The sequence below is a fragment of the Macaca nemestrina genome, chromosome 4, assembly GCF_043159975.1.
Source record: "Macaca nemestrina isolate mMacNem1 chromosome 4, mMacNem.hap1, whole genome shotgun sequence".
NCBI classification, from domain to species: domain Eukaryota; kingdom Metazoa; phylum Chordata; class Mammalia; order Primates; family Cercopithecidae; genus Macaca; species Macaca nemestrina.
The window spans coordinates 184,516,888-184,540,518 of NC_092128.1; the positions used below are offsets into that span (position 1 = coordinate 184,516,888).

Genomic DNA, 23,631 nt, shown 5'->3' on the forward strand with positions numbered 1-23,631 from the left:
GAGGCAGGAGAATCGCTTGAACCCTGGAGGTGGAGGTTTTGGTGAGCTGAGATGGCACCACTGCACCCCAGCCTGGGCAACAGAGTGACACTCTGTCTCAAAAAAGTAAAATAAAATAAAATAATAGTAATAAAGAAAACATGTAAAAATGTGCGCTTAGGCGTAGCTGGGAATGGTTCACGGTTGCCCGTTAGAAAGCAGCAAGGCAGAGAGAAAGGCATGTGGAGTTTGCAGTCAGATGGACCAGACTGGGTTTGAACTAGGGGTCTGGTCATTATCCACAGGTGACCCCATTGCCTTCATCTCTCTGAGTCTCAGTTTCTTCCTGAAAACTGTTAACCATTCCAGGCCGGGCATGGTGACTCATGCCTATATTCTCAGCACTTTGGGAGGCTGTGGCAGAAAGATCACTTGAGCTCAGGCGTTCAAGACCAGCCTGGGCAATATGGTGAAACCCCATCTCTACAAAAATATACAAAAAAATTAGCTGGGCATGGTGGTGCACCAGTAGTCCCAGCTGCTCAGGAGGCTGAGATGGGAGAATCGCCTGAGCCAGGGGAGGTCAAAGCTGCAGTGAGCCTTGATCCCACCACTGCACTCCAGCCTGGGCCACAGAGTGAGACCCTCTCTCAAAATAATAATAATAATTGTTCCAATAGTGCAGGAAATGCCTAGAATCACACTCGCCCCACGTGTAACACCTTCCTGTATTCCCGCTGCGTTTAGCAGACGGTTTGGTTTCTGGTGGTGACCGGCGAGGCTTGTGAGTCACCTTGTTCCTGAAAACTAGAGCAAAGCGTTGCTCCCATATGCCTGGTTGTTTCTTTGTTGCTAAATCTTTTTTTGTTGTTTTTGTTTTTCGTTTTTTTTACAGCTTTCTTCTCAACCGACATCTGGAGGCTATTCAGTGCTGCATACACTTCCTGCAAGCTGCCCCTCTGTTCTCTCGCCCTCCTCATCTCACGTGATCGATCACCGGACAAGCTACCTGGATTTCCTAGTGCCCAAGAGTTGCCCTCAATCAACACACAACACGTTCCCATGTAGAATCTTCACCAAGTGTTCCTTTTTTCCATTACAGGAAATCTTATTCCCTTCCTGGCCCCAAAACCTTGCGGTAAAGCCCCCTGACAATCTGGGTCAAATGTCAGTCATGAGACGGCGGGCTTTCTTTTTACAAGACTGGGTGAGTCCCCCAACAAAAAAGTCAAACTGAATTTTATCACGTAATATCTACTATAGTCCATCAAGCAATTGTCACTGCATCTTTTTCAGTTATGGTTACCAAAGGTTGTGTTTAAAATTAGCTCGCAGAATTCTCTGCCGGGCATGGGGATGGCCCGCAAATGACGCGAATGACCAAGATTCAGTGTTGTTTAAATTGTGTATGTTCTGGAAAGGGAGTCACTTTGTCTACTTGAACTTGGAATTTATTTACTAATGTTGCAGTGTGATAAAAGTGATCACAATCTAGGCTGGGCACTGTGGCTCATGCCTGTAATCCCAGCACTTTGTGAGAACAATATGGGAGGATTGCCTAAGCTCAGGAGTTTGAGACCACCCTGGGCAACATGATGAAACACCATCTCTACTAAAATACAAGAAGAAAAAAAAAAAGGCCAGGCATGGTGGCTCACGCCTGTAATCCCAGCACTTTGCGAGGCCGAGGCGGGCGGATCACGAGGTCAGGAGATCGAGACCATCCTGACTAATGCAGTGAAACCTCATCTCTACTAAAAATGAAAAAAATTAGCCAGGCGTGGTGGTGGGTGCCTGTAGTCCCAGCTACTCAGGAGGCTGAGGCAGGAGAATGGCATGAACCAAGGAGGCAGAGCTTGCAGTGAGCTCAGATCATGCTACTGCACTCCAGCCTGGGCGACAGAGCAAGACTCCGTCTCAAAAAAAAAAAAAAAAAATAGCTGGGCATGGCAGTGCTTACCTGTAGTTCCAGCTACTCAGGAGGCTGAGGCATGAGAATCACTTGAGCCCAGGAGCTGAGATCGTGCCACTGCACTTCAACTTGGGCTACAGGGTCTCACACTCCGTCTCAAAAAAAAAAAAAGCACTCTGGGAGGTTGAGGCAGGTGGATTACCTGAGGTCGTGAGTTCAAGACCAGCCTGAACAATATGGAGAAACTTGGCTCTACTAAAGAAAAAAATTAGCTGGGCATGGTGGCGCATACCTGTAATTCCAGCTACTCAGGAGGCTGAGGCAGGAGAATCGCTTGAACCCGGGTGGCGGAGGTTGCAGTAAGCCAAGATCGTACCATTGCACTCCAGCCTGGCCGACAAGAGCAAAACTCTGTCTCAAAAAAAAGCAAAAGTGATCACAATCTAATGGGAAAATATCAATTTCAGATTGATTTTTAGATTTAAAGAGGGAAGACAGCATGCGGGGGGGGCGGGGGGAAATGGATAAACTCTGACATCTGAACAAGTCTCCTTCTTGTTAAAACCCAACAGTGGTCTGGAATGAGATAAACCCTCTGCCTTGAGCACATGCCTGGCCTCTCCCAGCTCCCCCCTCGCAGTGCCTCCTGCCTGGGGAACCTGGCACACCTGTTCCTTTTAGCTGCATGCTCTTTCCCCCTCCTTGCCTGGTTAATGCTGCCAAATCCCCTCAACTCTGGCCTCAAAGCTCTCCTTCCTTGATGAGGCTTTCCCTGACCTCTCTGATGAGCTCACATCCCAGAGTTCATGCTTTTATAGCGCCGCACATCCCTACAGTTGCTCTGGGGGATGAGCTGATGACTGCATGGTACCTCCAGGAGACTTGTCTACCTGCTCCATCCCAGGTGAGCCAGGCGTGGGTTGTAAGTGAAGGCCTTGCCATCCTTAGCGTTTTACAACTCATCTCAGTGAGTTTACATAACTAGCCTGCAGAGGAGGTGCCCCCACCATCTCATTTTATGGGATGAGGAAATTGAGGCTTACAGAGATTAAATATATTGTCCAAAGGCCAACAGCTGATAAAGCATAGGTTTACCATCAAGCTAAATCTTTTTCAATACTTTCTTAAATCAGATCTGGCTTCGACTGAGTTATCCAGACAATTGTCCCAGACTTGGCCTCCCTAGGGGCACCTTGAGCCCTAATTTATTATCCAGAGGGCAAAGGGGCCACAGAGTCTTTCTTTCAGGGTGGCTCCTGGAGATGAGGAGCCCAAGAGCTGACTTTCCGTTTCCTCCTCAGTCACTTAGGTGGGATTGGTTGGGGGAGCTGGAGAACAGCAATCAGGTCCCCCCACCACTAGAAAGCCTTGCAGAGGGTAGGGCAATGGGGGACCGCATCCCACTCAGAGGGAAAGCATGGTCTGTGTCCTGCCATAGGAAGGCAGCAGCTGACGACTGGGAAAGGGGAGGGAGTTTCCTTTGCTTCTCCAGCAAAACAGAATGAATGAATTAATTAATGAATAGATGAATGGGTGAATGGATGGATGGATGGATGGATGGATGGATGGATGGATGGTTGGATGGTTGGATGGATGGATGGATGGATGGATGGATGGATGGTTGGATGGATGGATAGATGGATGGATGGATGGATGGATGGATGGATGGATGGATGGTTGGATGGATGGATTGTTGGATGGATGGATGGATGGATGGATGGATGGATGGATGGATGGATGGTTGGATGGATGGATTGTTGGATGGATGGATGGATGGATGGATGGATGGATGGATGGATGGTTGGATGGATGGATGGATGGATGGATGGATGGATGGATGGATGGTTGGATGGATGGATGGATGGATGGATGGATGGATGGATAGTTGGATGGATGGATGGATGGATGGATGGATGGTTGGATGGATGGATGGATGGATGGATGGATGGATGGTTGGTTGGATGGATGGATGGATGGATGGATGGATGGATGGATAGTTGGATGGATGGATGGATGGTTGGATGGATGGTTGGATGAATGGTTGGATGGATGGATGGATGGATGGATGGATGGATGGATGGATGGTTGGATGGATGGATGGATGGATGGATGGATGGATGGATGGATGGTTGGATGGATGGATGGATGGATGGGTTCTATCAGCCTTGCCAGTCATGGCTTGGGCGCCACTTTTAGAGACTAGTCTCCATGTTCACTGGGGCTGTCTCATGAGTTACTACAATCCTTGTCAGTCTTTCATGCTGGAGTGACAGTGAGTGTCAGCTCACCCCTGTCCTGACAGCTAAGACAGTCACATAGAAAGAAGAGTCGCTAGCGACTGAGGGTTTAAAGTGCCAGGAGGAAGTGCAAGGGCCCTGCAGACAACCTGTGTTCAGTGTGCAAACTTTTCTCTGTCAACCCTGCCCCAGTTGCAAGTCCCAGAGCAGCAATTTGGAAGAGCAGAGCCATAAAGAGCGGTGCTCCTAGAAGGGACCGAGCCTGGCTTCGAGATCAACTCCTCTGCTGGGGCAGACAGCGGCATGCAGCCGAGGTCCTAGCGCATGGATGTGAGCATGTATGAGAGGTCCTCCTGGGGACCTGGAGGGGCTTTGTGAATGCCTGGGATCTGCCCTTCTCTGAGGTCTCTTCCTGGAGGCAGAAGAACACACCTGCAATTTGTCACCCAAGACCAGTCTGCTTCCATCAGCATTGCCCTCAAGTCCCACTTCCTCATGACGGAGTACCAAAGGCATGGGCCACTCATGCCTTCAGCAATTGTTTGCATGCCAGGCACTGTCTGGGCAGCAGGACGTTGCTGTGAGCCCACACGTAGTGCCCTGCCCTCTCCCAACACCTGCCGCGGATGTACTGTGCCCTTGACTTCTCCACGGCTCAGTGGGTGAGTCCAGTCCTTCCAGCCCTCTCCATCGTCCCCACCACAGATTCTGCCTCCTGGCAGAATCTTTGCCTTGCCTGGCAGGCTGTGAGGATTCGCATAGACGCTGCCACCCACCCACATCCTCCTAATGTGGCTGTAAATTGCCTCAAGCAAAGCTTTAAGAGCATGCACCCACATTCATTCTTGGACCTAATCTTTGCTCAGTTGGTCTGGATTTGGGATATGAACTCTTTGATTTCGAACATTCTGAGACCACAAACCAGGTGTAAACGCTGATGACAGCCAGAAAAGCCTGGAACAGGAGGAACATAAAAAACAAGAAGGAGAGCAGAGGGTGGGCTCTCCCAGAGGGAGAGAAATGACAGGAGGCTGGCATCTCCTCCAGGCAAGGACTGGACAGGGTGCTGCATGGATTGTCCAGGTATGGAGCAGAGCCAAAACCTGGGAAAGGACAGGAGGGACCGGAGCCATCTGGGAGAAGTGGAAGCAGTTTGGCATCACTGGCATTTTCTGGGTGTCTCGAGATGCGATGCAAGCTGACATTCTATTAGACAGCATTTGAATTGTGGCTTAGAGTGTCAGACTATTTTACAATGCTTTAAAATCCTACCTTTGTTTTACAATGTTCCTATAAAGCAGACAGGGAGCACTGTTTGCATTTTATGGACTGAGCCAAGCACACAGCCGACTCGCTCCTGGTTGGGCAGAGTTAGAGAATGAGCAGAGATGCAAACTCCGCAACCGCTGCTTCCCAGTGTTGGAAAGTCCACAAGATGGGTCCTTCCAGCCTGGGGCCTTGGGCTTGTCACCGATTCCTTTCCAGACCCCACCCTCAGGCCCCCTCGTGAGCCGAGATCACGGCATTGCACTCCAGCCTGGGTGGCCAGAGCTAAACTCCATCTCAAAAAAAAAAAAAAAAAAAGTAATAATAATAATAAATAACCACACTGTTCACCTCACAGTTCTTTTAATTGTGGTAATAAACACATGACATAAAATGTACCATTTGAATAATTTTTAGATGCACAGTTTAATAGTGTTAACTCTATTCACACTGTTGTGCTTTCTAGAATTTCTTCATCTTGCAAAACTGAAACTACATTATACACGGACTCTTCATTCCCCCTCTTCCCAGCGCTGACACCCACCTTTCTACTTTCTGTTTCTGTGCATTTGGCTACTTTAGATTCCTCATGGAAGTAGAATCATAACAGTATTTGTTCTCCTGTGACTGGGTTATTTCACTTAGCATCATGCATTCAAGGTTTGTCCGTGCTGCCACATAGGACAGGATTTCTTTCTTTTTTTTAAGACTGATTAACATTCTCTTGCATGTGTATGTCACATTTTGTCTATCCATTACACTATGTAATGGATTATTTACACTACACTACTTATTTAGTTTCACACTAGGTTTTGGGTGTTCCTTGTGGATTGGCTAATTTGAACAGTTCTGCAGACTCTAAGGCACAGGGGCTCTCCCTAGTTGTCTGGTACCTGGCTCTGTGGTGATTAGGGCAGGTATATAGCAGCCCCTGAGTGTGAGAGCCTAATCAGCTGCTTACAAAGGAGAACTCACTGGCCTCTGGCCAGGGCCTCAAAACTGGGGCAAGATAGCACTTTAAAAATACACGCATATATGTTATATGAAATATATATCAATGTATTCATGTGTAAAACTCTCACTATAGTCAAGATAATGAACATATCCACCACCCCCAGAAGTTCCTTGTGCCCCTTTGCAATGCCCCCCTGTCTTCTCCCACCTTCTCATCCCTCATCCACTTCCTGTCTCTGCAGGTGAGTTTACATTCCCTATCATCTTGTGCAAATGAAACCAGACAGTAGGTGCTCTCTTTCTGCCTGGCTCCTTTCACTCACCATAATTACTTTGAGATTTGCCCATGTCATCTCCTGCATCAGGGATTCCTTTCTTTTCATTGCTGAGTAGATTTCACTGAATGGAGATACCACATTTTTTTTTTATTCACTTGTTTAAGAACATTGTAGTTTGCCTACAAGAGTTTGCATGAGGCTGGGCGTGGTGGCTCACACCTGTAATCCCAGCACTGTGGGAGGGCCAGGTGGGTAGATCATGAGGTCAGGAGCTCGAGACCAGCCTGGCCAATATGATGAAACCCTGTCTTTACTAAAAATACAAAAATTAGCTGGGTGTGGTGGCACATGCCTGTAATCCCAGCTATTCAGAAGGCTGACACAGGAGAATCACTTGAACCCGGGAGGCAGAGGTTTTAGTGAGCTGAGATTGCACCATTGCACTCTAGCCTGGGCGACAAGAGCAAAATTCTGTCTCCAAAAAAAAGAAAAAAAGACTTCGCACAGACACGTGCTTTCATTTCTCTTGGATAGATACCCGGGAGTGGCGTGGCTGGATCATATGGCTGGTATATATTTATTTTTATATGGTACAGTCTCTAGATATGAAGTATGTTTTCATTTTTAAGTTATTATACAGCAACATTGAATTTGGGGGCTGGTGTACACCCCTATGAATATTAACAGCTATGTAGATTCACGCAACTACCACCCCATGCAGGATATAAAACATTCCCATCACTCCAAAACTCCCTCATTCTACCCCCTAATAGTCACATCTTTCCCTATCCCCAAGCTCTGGCAGTCACTGATTTGTTCTCCATCACTATCTTTTTGTCTTTTTGAGAATTTCTTTTTAAATTTTTTTCACCACTGATCAGAAGGCAGAGAATTTTATCTAAAGGTGTGTGCCAGTAATCCCAGCTACTCAGGAGGCTGAGAAAGAGAATCACTGGAACGCGAGAGGCAGAGGTTGCAGTGATCCAAAATCGCGCCACTGCACTCCAGCCCTGGTGACAAAACAACACTCCATCTCAAAAATAAAAATAACAATAAAAAAATAAAAATAAAGGGAATTGGGCAGCATGTAGCATTTAACAGGCTTCTTTCACTAATCCTTTGATATTCAATCTGGTTGTTGAGTGCACCAACAGTTTGTTCTTTTTTATTGCTGGATGGTATTTCACGCTATGGATGGACCACAGATTGTTCATCTATCACCTGTTGGAGGACATTTGGGTTGGTTTCAGCTTTTAGCAATTGTGAATAGAGCTGGTATAATAAATGTTCATGTTCAGGCTTTTGTGTGAACAGAAGTTTTTACTTTTATGAAATAAATTTCAGGAGTGAGGTTGCTGGATCATATAGAATGTGTGTTTAACTTTTTTTAAAAAGACTTTATTTTTTGGAACAGATTTAGGTTCACAGCAAAATTGAGCAGAAAGTACAGAGATTTCCTATATGGTCCCTCCCCCTCTCCTCCCCGACATGGCACAGGCTTCCCACTATCGATATTCTGTGGCAGAGCACACTTTGTTACCATCTATGGCCTACATTTATGCGTCATAATCATCCAAAGTCCATAGTTTAGAGTTCACACTTGCTATTTGTATTTTATGAGTTTTGACAAATGGATCATGATGTGTCCACCCTGATACCATTATACAGAATTATTTCACTGTCCTAAAAATCCTCTGTGCTTCACTGATTCATCCCTCCCTCCCCACTAACTCTTGGCAACCACTGAGGTTTTTACTGACTCTGTAGCTTTGCCTTTCCCAGAACGTCATGTAGTTGGAATCATACAGTATACAGCCTTTCAGTCTGCCTTCTTTCACTGAGTAATATGCATTTAAGTTTCTTCCATGTCTTTTTATAGCTTGATAGCTCATTTCTTTTTAGTGGTGAATAATATTTCATTGTACGGATGTACCACAGTTTATTTATTCATTTACCACTGAAGGGCATCTTAGTTGCTTTCAAGTTTTAGCAATTAGGAATAAAGCTGCTATAAATGTCTGCATGCACAGTTTTGTGTGATCATAATTTTATTATTATTATTATTATTATTATTTTTGAGATGGAGTCTCACTCTGTTGCCCAGGCTGGAGTGCAATGGCATGATCTTGGCTCACTGCAACCTCTTGGGTTCCAGTGATTCTCCTGTCTCCAGAGTAGCAGGGATTACAAGCACCCGCCACCACACCCAGCTAATTTTTGTATTTGCAGAAGGGATGGGGTTTCACCATATCGGTCAGACTGGCCTTGAACTCCTGACCTCAAGTAATCCACCCACCTCAGCCTCCCAAAGTGCTGGGATTACAGGTGTGAGCTACCATGTCCAGCTGATCATAAATTTTTAACTCATTTGAGTAAATACCAAGGTAAATACCATGATTGTTAGATTGTATGGTAAGAGAATGTTTAGTTTTACAAGAAATTGCTAATTTTTCTTTTTCCAAATTTGTTGTAGCGTTTTGCATCCCACCAGCAATTGATAAGAGTCCTCTCCAGTGCTTGTGGTGTTGACGTTTCAAATTTTGGGTATTTGAATACATTTGTAATAATATCTCGTTTTGTTGTAATGTTTGACTTTTTAAGGAATTGTGAAACTGTCTTCTAGAGTGGCTGTACCGTGAACAATGCCTGAGAGCTGCAGTGGCTCCATATCCTTGCCAATATTTTGTGTGGCTACTCCTTTTAAATTTTAGTAACAAAGTTTCTGTCCATTTGACCCAGCAATCCCACTACTGGGTATATACTCAAAAGAATATAAATCATTCTACCACAAACATACACGCACAGGTATGGCTATTGCAACACTACTCACAATAGCAAAGACAGGGAATCAACCTAAATGTCCATCAGTGATAGAGTGGATAAAGAAACTGTGGAACATATACACCAGGGAATACTATGCAGCCATAAAAAAGAACAAGATTGTATCCTTTGCAGGAACATGGATGGAGGCCATTATCCTTAACAAATTAATGGAGGAACAGAAAACCAAATGCTGCACATTCTCACTTATAAGTGGGAGATAAATGATGAGAACATGGGGACACATAGAGGGGAATAACAGACACTGGGACCTACCTGAGGGTGGAGGGTGGGAGAAGGTAGAGGATTAGCAAGAATAGCTATTGAGTACTAGGCTTTTGTACCTGGATGACTAAATAATCTGTACAATAAACCCTGTGATGAGTTTACCTATATAAGAAACCTGCACATGTACCCCTGAACCTAAAATTAAAATTAAAAAAAAGGAAACACAGTTTCTTATCAACTTTTTAATGCTTAAATAATAAACACAGCACAGGCATGTTTCACTGAGTCCTCTGCCTGGGTCTCAGCCAAGCTCTAATCCAGGTGTCTGGCTGGCTAAGTTTGCATAGAGCTTTAACGAGAGAAAAGATCCACTTCCAAGCTCACTCATCTTGTTGGCAAGATTCAGTTCTTTGCAGTTGTTGGACTGAAGGCTTCAATTTCCTGTTGCCCAGAAGCCACCTCAACTCCTAGAGGTGCCCTTAGTTCCTGCCATGTGGATTATCCAACATGACCACTTGCCTCCTCAAAACCAGCAAAGCAGAGAGAGTCCAACAAAACTGAGTTAAATTTTACATTATTGTAATCATGGACATCTGGCCACTTTTATAGTAGTCAGTTGGTTAGATGCATGTCACAGATCCTTCCCACACTAATTGGGAAGGAATTGAACAAGGTCGTGAACTCCAGGATGGGGGCAGGTTACTGAGGCCATTTGAAGGGTCTGTCCACCACAAACATAAAGCTGGGAAAGGCTATAATATGCCAGTGAAACCAAAACAAATAAAAAGAATTTTAACATGTAAAGGACAAAGAAATTATTTTGGGAATAGAGGAAATCGTCAAAAAATTATCATGAATTTGTGCATTCTTAAAACCAAAACAGCATGATATAAAAAAAGTCATTAAAAATAAGAAAGCACATATGAAAATATGAATCCAATAGTTGAAGTATTTCAATAATCAATCATAAATAAAGACAGGAAAACTTCCAAAAAAGTAAAGACTCATCATGTTTCTAATTTTTTATCAACATATTCAAAAAAAATTTTTTTTTTTGAGAGGGAATCTGGCTCTGTTGCCCAGGCTGGAGTGCGGCGGCCAGATCTCAGTTCACTGCAAGCTCCGCCTCCCGGGCTTACGCCATTCTCCTGCCTCAGCCTCCCGAGTAGCTGGAACTACAGGCGCCCGCCACCTCGCCTGGCTAGGTTTTTGCATTTTTTTTTAGTAGAGACGGGGTTTCAACGTGTTAGCCAGGATTGTCTCGATCTCCTGACCTCGTGATCCGCCCATCTCGGCTTCCCAAAGTGCTGGGATTACAGGCTTGAGCCACCGTGCCCGACCTCAACATATTCAAAATTAATTGAAAAATAAATAGAATGTCTGCAGGACTTAAAAGTTATGATGGTAAATTCCAGAAGAAATGAGGAGTGATCAATTGTCTTTGGGTATTGGAATTGTCGGTGGGGGGGAGTAAAAGAAGGATAAGCTGTTTTAGAATATGTTTTAATAGTAGATACAGTTCTTAAATATATGATTATGTTGCTTTAACTTTTAAAAGAAATAAATAGCCAATGATGGTGCCAGGGCTTTAATTTAAATAATGAAAAACAAATCTAAGGAAATCATAGAATGGCATTACCTTGACAAATATAACCTGTTCTACATTTTGGCTCCCAGCTCTATGGAATCAGACCCCTGGCTTTTGAGTGAATGCATCTGTAGCAGTAGACTCACATTAATCAATGTAACAGAGACCGATGTATAAACCGTAACACTAACTTACAATTTATAGTGAAGCACACTATCACCAAAGACCATTTTTCTTTATGGAGACAGTCTAGGAAGCCAAACCATCATCAGAGAATTGCAATGGTGGATCTGGGATCACAGCAAGGGAGTAGTTGGATAAATGAGATGTATGGAATCTTTTGATGTAAGAGTCTTGTTTGGAGTATGGTAATATTCATTGTCCTTGCCCCTAGACTAAGCTTTTATAGGCCGAGCCAATGTTTGGCTCTGTGACCCTCCTTCTCCTCTGCTTGCTTAGCTGATAAAATTGCCCCTTCATTTACACACCTAATTGACTAAGACGTGACATCACTCAGGTCGTTTTCAAGTGAGGCTTTCCTGGGCACTACTCTGTGTAATTAAGAAAGGCTTGCATATCTTTGCCCTGATCAGCTAGTTCTGTATTGTAAGGTTTAACTGTCAGGGGACAATCTTAGTTTCCCTATTTTCAAGTGGTTAAGAAACCATTCCACCATATTCTCAAAGTACCAAAACAGATATTAATAGAATATTTGCTAAGATAAACCTATTTCCAATATTAATTGATTAGTCTAATTAAAAAGTGATATTTTAATATAACTCTGTTTAGAACTACTTTAAGTTTAGAACTACTTTAAGTCCTGTTTTCTTATATCTAAAACAGAGACTTTTATTCTCTAGTTATTTGATAGTGATTAATGAGCACTTTAAAAGTGCTTCATCTTCCTAAAAATTAAGCTCAGAAAAAACTCTGAACTCCCCATACAATAAAGAAAAGAAATAAATTGTTTTCTCAGCTGCTATCTTCTCAAATATTGCTTCCGCCCATTTTCTTTCTTCTCTCCTTTTGAAACTCTTTTTTTTTTTTTTTTGAGACGGGGTCTCGCTCTGTCGCCCAGGCTGGAGTGCAGTGGCGCGATCTCGGCTCACTGCAAGCTCCACCTCCCGGGTTTACGCCATTCTCCTGCCTCAGCCTCCCGAGTAGCTGGGACTACAGGCGCCCGCCACCTCGCCCAGCTAGGTTTTTGTATTTTTTAGTAGAGACGGGGTTTCACCGTGTTAGCCAGGATGGTCTCGATCTCCTGACCTCGTGATCCGCCCATCTCGGCCTCCCAAAGTGCTGGGATTACAGGCTTGAGCCACCGCACCCGGCCTCTCCTTTTGAAACTCTAGTCCTTTCACCATGTCTTCCAAGTCTAATATTCTTTCTTGTCTTTCTCATTTTTAGACTCTTCTTGCTTCAATCTGGCTATCTTCTTGTGGCCTATCTTCCAGTTTAATCATTCTTTCTTCAGCTATTTCCATTCTGTTATAAAACATGCTCCTTGCGTTTTTAATTTGTTACTGTATTTTTCAGTTCTAGAATTTCTTTTTTTTCCCCAAAGCTGCTGTAATTTTCACAAATGAATATGTTTGGTATTCTATAGATATCTTAAATCTTGTTTTTCATATCCTTGAACACATAAACACAATTATTTTAGAGATTGTGTCTGATAATTCTTTTATTTAGGGTGCTTGTGTACCAGTTCCTTCTGCTAGTTCTAAGTTAGATTGTCACACCTCCTGTGCTTCTGGCTATCTTTGACAAAATGCCAAACAAGTATTTAAGAGATTGCTTAGAAATAATTTGAGGCCTGGTAGGATGTTGCTTTCTCCAGAGATGAATTTCTTTTATTTCAGCCAGGTGCCTGGAGATACCATTAATCTGGGATTACCTTTATACAATTTCAGTGGTGATATTTTTTAGGGCCTCTCAGGTGACTTGAAGCTGAGACAAGTATATGTGAGAACAGGTTTACCTTTTGTTCCTCCTTACTGCTCAGTAAAAAGAGTTGGGCTCCCAACTCAGTTTAAGGGCATTATGAAGGCCTTAATCTTGGCAGGACTTGGACTCCTGCACTTGACCTCCTGCCTCATGAGGCAGTCAAAAGTGTTGTTCAGCTTCCCAGACTCCTCTTCCTGAAAGAGCAGAAACCTCCCGGACTCGGGCAGCACCCGATGCCAGCTGCATTTCTCTATATTTCTTTCTATTCCTAGATCTTCATCCAGACAGTTTTACAACCTTATTATGGCTCCAAGTCCTTTAAACACTTTTAAAAGACATTTTATCCAGCTTTAGAGTTGTTTTCATTGGGATTACTGATCAAAATTACCTATTCAGTCCAAATAACTAGAGGTGGAAATCACTTAAAACTCTGGTGAATAAAGACGAGTTATCATATGTCCTTTTTCCATTAATATATATCTCCAAGTCTCAGTTAAAAAATGTTCTATACTTTAAATATTTACACCTCAGTTTACAATCGATAACCATCCACTTTAATAAGCTCAAAGTGCAAAGTGTTAATTAGGACTCACACCACAACAATTTTGTTTTTTGTTTTATTCCTTGCCATTCATTCAACGTTATTGCCCATAACCTGCACTTCCTCAAACAAGAAATGGGGCTTATTCATAACAAGAAAAACACTTAGATGGATAAACAGTTGTGTCTATTCAGGTGAGACACAGCTCAGAGTTTTAAGAGAGGGTTTGTAATGTGTGAACACACCCATGCACAACTCCGCTGTTAGATGTGGGTTGTATAGGATCATGAGGAGATCTTTGGCTTTTAGCATGGCACAGCTAGCCTTTACCAGATGTGGGGAGTGGGAAAGAGAGGGCTTGAAGTGGATGTATCTGATGGTAAGAGACGGCCTCAGGCCATGCCTCTCCCTAACCTCTCTCCTCTCTGCTCACAGAAAACCCATACCTGCTCCATGAACCCAGCTTTTCTCCCCTAGCCATTGGCAGCACTAATTCATGATGTACAAAGCTTAAGGGGGTCAAAGGTTGGAAGTGAGATCTGGGGTGGGGTACAATAAAAGGGCTTGGCTGCCAGAGTAAATGCTCTTCTGAAGTGGTGAACAGACATATTAGGAGGCGGTCTGTTTCTGTGATGTCAGGAGAATAGCTTTAGCAGCTGTGATTGATTGTGCGGTCAGACAAAGCTAGGAAAGATTCCTGTTTTCAATAGCGTTTCATTTTACAATCTATGAGGTGTAGGGCCCTAAAAGAGAAAATATAAAAATACGGGATTCTCATTCAATTCAAGGGTCTTTAGAACTAATACTAAAGCAAAGCCCAATCTAGTCAAAGAAGCATAGTGCAGGTGGAGAGCTCAGACTTCTACAAGAAGACAGAGGAATTAATAACATGTCTCTTTCCTGAGGACTTTGGCTGACGACTTGCCCTTTGCTTAGCTTTTGGGGTCCATGACATGGTGCCTCCATGAAGAGGTTTAGAGAGAGGCCAGCACAGCCAGCAGCTGGGGGAAGGACAGGGGAGATTTTGGGGAGTCTTCGAGCCAGTACTGAGAGGGAGGAAGAGAATTTGGATTTTAAGTATTTTTCTGTGTGCTATGGAATAGCTTGTTCTATTTTATGAGAACGTATAAAGACACACAGATCTTCTTCCTTTCTTCCTATTTACTTTTGGTCATCTGCCAGTGTTTTCTGAATATCAAATCTTGTGAAGATGAGCATTAGGAAAGGAGTAGGAAGGTCCCAATTTTGAATTTTGACATTATCCTAAAAGCCCTGGATGCCACAGAGTACGTAAGCTGGAGGGTATTGTGTAAAGACCTCAGAGACTGCAGCAGAGAAACCGATTAAAAAAATCAAGACCGGCGAAAGGAAAGTGATTGAAAGGCCATCATAATAGTCTAGAAAGAGGGGACAAGCTTGGATTTGGCAGGGCAGGAGGGATGCAGAGAGGGGACTGATGTGAGAGTCCACAGGAAGAAGCCTTCTGACGGAAAGGGTGCTTAGCTGTGGACATGAGGGACAGAAAGGGGTCGAGGCTGTCACTGAGATCCTCAGCTTCAGCAAGGGGATGCAAGATGCCTTAATTTACTGTGAGAACATGGAAGAGGCACAGATTTGGGGGGCGATAAGGAGCCCCATTATGGAAACGCAGGGTCTGAGGAGTGCCTGGCCTTCTGGTGCTGCCCAGGAGAGCACTGGAGGAGCAGACATGGCCTCCGAGAGATGCTGGGCCAGGGCTGAGGACGAGGACGTCTGAGCAGACATAGATATTTCCAGGCGTGGGGCAAAGCTCTGCTACACTCGGGGTTTTCTAGTGACTATACATGACATTGGGGCCCATTATCCCTACCTTTAACTCACATCGTGTCAGCTAAGTTTGCTTGTAGATGAGTGAGAGAAAGAGCAGGATAGGCTCCAGAGATCAGGTGCACACGTGCCATGAGCTCCCCGTGGCAGGCAAGGCCCTGCAATCCACAGTCTGCTGTTTCCCACAACCTCTCAAACACACTTGTGACACTGTTCAAAGTACTATGTGCAATTGCCTTTCCTTACAGAAAAGGTTTGCGGTACATATGTTTTTATAGCTTATGATGTCACTGTAGTGTTCAAAACTTTAAAAAATTGGTTCACTCTTTCATGTAGAGTCACTTGTGCTTCAAAAAAGTGCCCAGGCTGACTTCCTCCTCTGTGCTGAGATGAAGTCTCTGGTTGAGCCACACCAGCTGGGGAGCCCAAGTCCCTCTGGAGTGGGCGCCCCATGTGGCAGGGAGGTACCTGGTTTTTCCAAGTTACTGTCACCGTCTCAGGGCCAAGAACAAGGTTCAGCACTCGCAGCCTTTGCAGAATCCTGGACAGAGGCCAGTCGCAGGCCAGGTCGGTTCACAGGTGGCTTCTCTGGGGCAGGGGCGGTGGAAGCCAGAGGCACTTGGGCTGTGGGGTCTCTGGGGATCTAGGAGCAGCTGCCCCCCAGTTGCTGCCTTTCCCCCAGGACATGACTCAGGAGAAGAGGCTGGATCATTCCTCCTGCGGTTGTGGTAGTTGGGCTCAGCAAACCCAGCAAACCCCACCATGAAATCTTGGCCTGAGGCCAAATGATATGGTTTGGACATGTGTTGCCTCCAAATCTCATGTTGAAATGCGCCCTCCAGTGTTGGAGGTGGGCCTGCTCGGAGGTGTCCTGGTCATGGTGGCGAATCCCTCATGAATGCTTGGTGCGTCTTGTGGTAATGAGTGAATCCTTGCTCCGAGATCACACGAGATCTGGTTGTTTAAAGTCTGGGCTGGGCGTCGTGGCTCACACCTGTAATCCTGACACCGGGAGGCCGAGGCAGGCAGATCACTTGAGGTCGGTTGTTCAAGACCAGCCTGGCCAACATGGTGAAACTCTGTCTCTACCAAAAATACAAAGATTAACCGGGCATGGTGGCGTACTCCTGTAGTCCCAGCTACTCAGGAGGCTGAGGCAGGAGAATCACTTGAACCTAGGAGGCAGAGGTTTCAGTGAACCAAGATCGTGCCACTGGACTCCAGCCTCAGCGATAGATCAAGACCCTGCCACACACACACACACACACACACACACGAGAGAGAGAGAGAGAGAGAGAAAAGGAAGAAAATGTCTGGGACCTCCTCCCTCTCTTGCTCCTACTCTCACCGTGTGCCATGCCTGCTCCCCCTTCACCTTCTGCCATAATTGTTGGCTCCCTGAGGCCTCCCCAGAAGCAAAGCAGATGCTGACACCTGCTTCCTGTGCAGCCCACAACACCATGAGTCAAATAAACCTCTTTTCCTTATAAATTACCCAGCCTCAGGTATTTTATTATAGCAATGAAAGAACAGACTAACACACCAGGTTGGTGACTTTTGAGGCTTCCCTTCCTGCTGTTTGCAGGGACCAGTCCATGCTTTGACCACCTGCAGAAATTCATCCTAACCACTGCTCCCAGCACCAGTGGGATTGCCACCACAAGTGCTGGGGTTCTTTTATTTTCCTGAGAGCACACTAGCAGGCTCTGTGGGCCACGGGACGTCAGAGGACCCCTCTTGTAGGAAGGAGGTATGTGGGTGGAGAAGAAGATGGGCCACCGCCAGCCAGGATGTCCACCTGAGGGGCTGGGCCGAGCGCGGCAGGTATGAGATGCGCAGGGAAGGCGGACCCCCCCACAAGGTCAGAGGAGAGGCAGGGATGCCAGCCCTGCCAAAGCCAGGCCTCAGTTTATTTGTAGAGTGAGAGCTTGAACTTCAGGATCACAAAAGGTTTTTTCCAAGAGCCAAAAGGACTTAGTTTCTAACAGTTCTCCTCCCTCCCTTTTGTGGCAGACAATGAATGACCTAATCCACTTCCTTTCTGAATAATTCTCCCTGCCCAGTGACTCACCCAGGTGCAGATAAGACACACAGCTCATGGCTGCCACCTGCGAAGTGCAGAAAGGATGGAGCAGGCAGGCCCAAAAGCACTTGGCCTCCCGAATGAATCAGGAGGGACATGCAGGCTGGGTGACGTCTGCCCCGGAACCAGGAAAGCAAGGCTGCTTCCTCCACACCCCGCCCGCCGCCCTGGACTCAGGGCCCTTTTGAAAAGTGAGCATTGCGTTGTTCTTTAGACTTATTTTATATGAAAGCACATCACACTCTAAGAAGAGTCAGCCAGGCTTTCTGTTCTCAAGTGGAGCCTCCCTACACCCCACACACGCGGCGGCTGCTCCCCAAGACACAGCGGGGGCAAATGACCACCAGGAGCCAGGGAGTCACAGGGAAAGGACGTAGATGGCTCTTGTCATGGAATTCCATGGGAGCCATTTGAAATCATCAGGAAATGACGCCCACGAGTCTATAAGGGACCCGGAGCAGGGGCTGGATGAGACAGGGTGGGCAGTCACGAAACAGGGTGGCGAAGGCCCGAGGCCAGGGGGCTGGGGTAGCACTCGGCCACCAGAAAGAAGCAAGCAAGCTCCCTCCCTCTCTGTCCCTCTCTCTCTTTCTCTCTGTGTGTCTTTCTCTCTCCCTCTCTGTCTTTCTCCATCTGTCTCTCCACCCACACCTCCTGAGGGTGGTTGGGTTTTCTCATGGACGGGGTTAGACAGCCAGCAAGCCTGAACTGAAAGCGCCAGGCACGGCAGGGGTGAAGCGAGGTGGGACCTAGAACACACAGGCAAGGGCCTCTGGGAGGACCACGCAGGCTTGGCACACTGAGCTGGGTGACTGCAGACCCTCCTCCCACACCAGGGGGCCCACCTCTCTGTGCAAAGATGTCCTCACTTGATATTCTCAATTCTCTGAGGTCAAGATTTTATTAACATTCCCTGAAAAGTGGGAGAGCTTAGCTGTAAGACTTTATCATTTTTGCAAGACACAAAGCAAGCACAGCTGGATGGCATGTGCCAGCTCTCTCGCCACGCTGGGCACTTTTACTCACATCTCCCTCCTGCAGAGAGATGCCAGTGTCCTCACTCACCCACTGGGGCAGGCATTATTAGTTGCCAATGCAATACCCATTTCCTCACGTCCTAACTAACAGAACCCCAATTGTGTCCAGGCAGGTGACATGCCCAGCTAAAAATACTCACCTTTTCAGACTCGCTTGAAGTTAGTAGTGGCCACACAATACTTCCAAGAAGTAAGACATACACAGAGATCTGCTGGGGCTTCTGTGAAAACTTTTACTTCCCTGAAACAGGTACCACCTCCCTTCTCCCATTCTTTCTTCCTCCTTGAAGCGCAGAAGCAATGCCTGGAGCTGCAGCAGCCATTTTGCGATTGTGAAGCAATGACCTGGGGAATGAAGGCCAACATCAAGGATAGCAAGACAGAGAGAGGGAAAGAACGATTGTTCCCTGATGGCATGGCTGGACCACTGCCCCAACCCTGTGAGGCCATGTGACTCTTTATGACATGAACACAGGCCAGTCGGGGTTTGTGTTATCTGCAGGTGAATGCTCGGAGACTGTACAAAAGTTTATACTGGAGGCTTTGGAATGCAGTGGAAATAGACTTGGGTTAAAGTCAGGAGGATTTTTTGGCTGTCACTGGTATTATTGCTGATAAGGACCCACGAGGCCACTACTAATGGGGCCTCCAGACCAGAGCTACTTTGGGAGTTTTCACTTGTCCCCAGAGCCTCCGCTTGTGGCTGCATTCCTGATCATGAATGTGACATGATCATGGAGTTCTGTGGGGTTTGCTGATGAGTTGGGCACCATGGAGGCAGAATCTCGGCTTCTCTGGACCCCAGCTGTTGTTTGTTTGTTTGATGTTCTTTTGTTTTTACCAAACATTAGGCTGTCTTCCAGGTCTAAACTTCTCTACTCCCAGCTCAGGGTGGCATGATGGCCATTAGTTGGAGTTGGAACGAGGAGGAAGAGACACTCCACTGGAAAACTTTTTCTGACTCTGATAACACGACCTGGTATCACTGGGGTTGTGGGGAGGACTTCCGCATACACAGAACACTATTTTGATCAGAGAAGTGTTTTATTTTTCTTCCTGTTTTACAAGAATGCACACCAAGTATATCTGGTATATTTGTATGAACTCAGTCACCCTGAACCCAAATATTGACATTCCAGGTGAATTAGTCCTGCACTCGGGTCTGTTGGCCCACCTCAGGTGCCAGCATGTACTCTAGAAAGAGTGCCAGGCCCAGGTGGAGAGGGCCCGGGGCTTCTGAGGATGGCTGCCCAATGCCCATGACCCTGCTCAGCAGGACCCCAGAGAAATGACTGGCGATTCTGTCTGTCGCCCTCCCTCTGCCAGCACTCAGCCTCAGGCCGGCCCCTCTGCTGCATTCCAGCCGATGGAACAGGAGGACACAGGGCCAGTGCTCGCCTGGACAGCCTTGGCTACTCTCATGGTCCTGCTGTGGGGCAGGAGGCAGGGCAGAGACTGGGGTTTGCAACTCTAACGACACAGAACCAGACTGGCTGTGTTTCGCCCCCAGATCTAACTCAGCCCTGCCAGGTTGTCCATTCCGAGGAGGTCAGTGCCAAAGTGTTAATTTTGTATCTCTGGCTAGAGGCACAGTGCCTGCATGCAGCAGGCACGCAGAGTTTTTTTCATTGAGATATTTTTTACTATTTGAAATGCGGACATACTTTTGTCTTTGAAGAAAAGGGTCCTTTTTGTTATTGAAATGCAAACAGATACCTGGTGAGGCTAAAATCTTTCAGGCACTTGGTTTAGCTTCAGGCTTTTAACCCATTCACATCACATGGTGTGTGGTGTTCACCAGGGGCATGTTTTAGGCAGAGTTTGATACATACAACACACACATATCACACACACCACACATATACACACACACCACATACCATACACATACACCCTCCACACACATATACACACACCCCACACCAAACACACACCACACATGCCACACACATGCCACACACCACACACACACATACACCGCACACCACATACCACACACACACCACATACCACTGATTGCTCTGACTAGGACTTCCAGTACTATGTTGTATAGAAATGGTGAAAATGACCATCCTTGAATGCTTTCAGCTTTTGTCCATTCAGTATAATGTTGGCTGTGGATTTATCGTACCTTAAGGTATATTCCTTCTATGTCGGATTTTGCTGAGGGTTTTAATCATCAAGGGATGCTGGATTTTGTCAAATGCTTTTTCTGCATCTATTGAGATGATCATGTGATTTTTTTGTTTTTAATTCTGTTTATGTGGTGTATCATGTTTATTGACTTATGTATGTTAAACAATCCCTGCATCCCTGGTATGAAACCCACTTGGTCATGGTGGCTTATCTTTTTGATATGCTGTTAGATATCGGTTTGCTAGTATTTTGTTGAGAATTTTTACATCTATGTTCATCAGGGATATTGGTCTGTAGTTTTCTTTTTTTATTATGTCCTTTCCTGGTTTTCGTATTAGCGTGATACTGGCTCCACAGAATGATTTAAGGAGGATTCCCTCCTTCTCTATCTTCTGTAATAGTGTCAATAGGATTGGTATCAATTCTTCTTTGAATGTCTGATAGAATTCAGCTGTGAATCTGTCTGGTCCGAGACTTTTATTTGTTGGCAACTTTTAAATTACCATTTCAATCTTGCTGCTTCTTATCAGTCTGTTCACCATCCTGGTTTAATCTAGGAGAGTTGTATATTTCCAGGAATATATCCACCTCCTCTAGGTTTTCTGGTTTGTGCACATAAAGGTGTTCATAGTAGCCTTGAATGATCTTTTGTATTTCTGTGGTATCAGTTGTAATACCTCCCATTTCATTTCTAATTGATCTTATTTGGATCTTCTCTCCTCTTGGTTAATCTCTCTAATGGTCTATCAATTTTATTTATCTTTTCAAAGAACAAGCTTTTTGTTTCATTTATCTTTTGTATTTTTTTTCCTGTTTCAATTTCATTTCATTCTTCTCTGATCGTCATTATTTATTTTCTTCTGCAAGGGTTTGGGTTTGTATTGTTCTTGTTTCTCCAGTTCCATGAGGTGTGACTTTAGATTATCTATTTACGCTCTTTCAGACTTTTTTATGTTGGCATTTAATGCTATGAACTTTCCTCTCAACATCACTTTTGCTGTATCCCAGAGGTTTTGACAGGTTGTGTCACTATTATTGTTCAGTTCAAAAAATTTTTGGATTTCTAATCTTCATATCATTGTTGACCCAGTGATCATTCAGGAGCAGGTTATTTAATTTGCATGTATTTGCATGGTTTCGAGGGTTCCTGTGGGAGTTGATTTCCAATTTTATTTCCACTGTGGTCTGAGAGAATGCGTGATATAATTTCAATTTTCTTACATTTACTGAGACTTGTTTTGTGGCCTACCATATAGTTTATCTGGAGAAGGTCCCATGTGCTGATGAATAGAATGTGTATGCTGCAGTGGTTGAGTAAAATGTTCTCTAAATATCTGATAGATCCATTTGTTGTAGGGTATAGTTTGAGTCCATTGTTTCTTTGTTGACTTTCTGTCTTGATGACCTGTCTAGTGCTGTCAGTGGAGTATTCAAGTTCCCCACTATTATTGTGGTACTGTCTGTCTCATTTCTTAGGTCTAGTAGTAATTGTTTCATACATTTGGGAGCTCCAGGTTTAGGTGCATATATATTTAGAATTGTGATATTTTCCTGTTGGACTAGTTCTTTTATCATTATGTAATGTCCCTCTTTGTCTTTTTTAACTGCTGTTGCCTTAAAGTGTGTTTTGTCTGATATAAGGACACCTACTCCTGCTCACTTTGGGTGTCCATTTGCATGGAATATCTTTTTCCACCCCTTTACCTTAAGTTTATGTGAGTCCTTATGCGTTAGGTGAGTCTCCTGAAGACAGCAGAAACTTGGTTGGTGAATTATTAAACATTAATAATACTCCCACGATGGCAGACATTGTACAACCCCATATGATACTCTTCCCGATATCCGGAAGAGGAGACGATGCTATTAATCCCCAAATGGCAGAAGGTGAACACAAACTCTGTGATATCTGTGAGGCACCCCCTGCGATGTGGGGACGAATAGCCAATCCCTCTCCCACCCGGCTATTAGGAGCCACATCGCCACATCGCCGGGGGGTGAGCCACCCCCGCCATCAGGCCCTCAGCAGCCGCCCCGCCCTGCCCTCCACAATCTGGCCCCCAGGGGCTTCACTGTCGATTCCATGGAATCGAGGACTCTGGAGAGAAGAGGACAACGATGCCACTTGAGTAGGTGGCCCCCAGAGAGGCTCGCCTGTCCTGTCCGCTTCCAAGGAGCAGTGAGGCTGACCTGAAATAAGAAGCCTTCTTTTTGGTATCTCCCCTGACCTGTTTTGTCCATCTCGGGTGAAGGAGGTGTTGCCTAGCAACTGGAGAAGGGCAACGATGTCCTTGGAATATTCTGTTCCCATCATTGCGATACTTAACCTGGTTGATCATTAGCACAAAGACTGAAGCGGTGGCAACCTCCTTCCAGAAAAACGAGTTCCGTGAAGTCACCATGGGACCGAGAGGGGACTTCTAGTGTGGCTTTGGGAAGGGGTCTAGCTGGCACCAGATTTTTCAGTTCTCAGAAAGAACCTTTCCGCCTAAGTCGGTAACATTCTTTTGTCAAGTGGACAATAGGTGTGAAGAAACTCTTTGAAATATGAGCCATGCTGTTTACTTTCTATCTAATCTGTAAAACTGCAATGCAAATGTGGTATTTGTTGGCATGTCTCCCTGGACATTTACAGCCTTTATACTTTGCAAGTATATTAAGCAACAGCAAATATCTGTAGGTCCTATGATATAGCATTAATGGGCTTTCTATGTCCTTTTCCATAGAATATGTTAATCATTTACATTTCAACTAAGAGTTACTGCTGACACCGCGGTAGAAAGACTTCTCAAAGAGCCATTTCTATTACTGGGTAAATAATCCTA

General features: G+C 45.2%; 1 long non-coding RNA gene across 1 annotated transcript; it reads right to left on the minus strand.

The window, feature by feature from the left end:
- Positions 1 to 2,182: 2,182 nt before the first annotated feature.
- Positions 2,183 to 23,061, minus strand: LOC139362610 (uncharacterized). The gene is made up of 3 exons (XR_011621783.1): positions 22,997 to 23,061; positions 18,814 to 19,018; positions 2,183 to 2,302 (listed from the first exon to the last, which is right to left on the minus strand). It is a non-coding gene; the product is annotated as an uncharacterized lncRNA (long non-coding RNA).
- Positions 23,062 to 23,631: the final 570 nt, after the last annotated feature.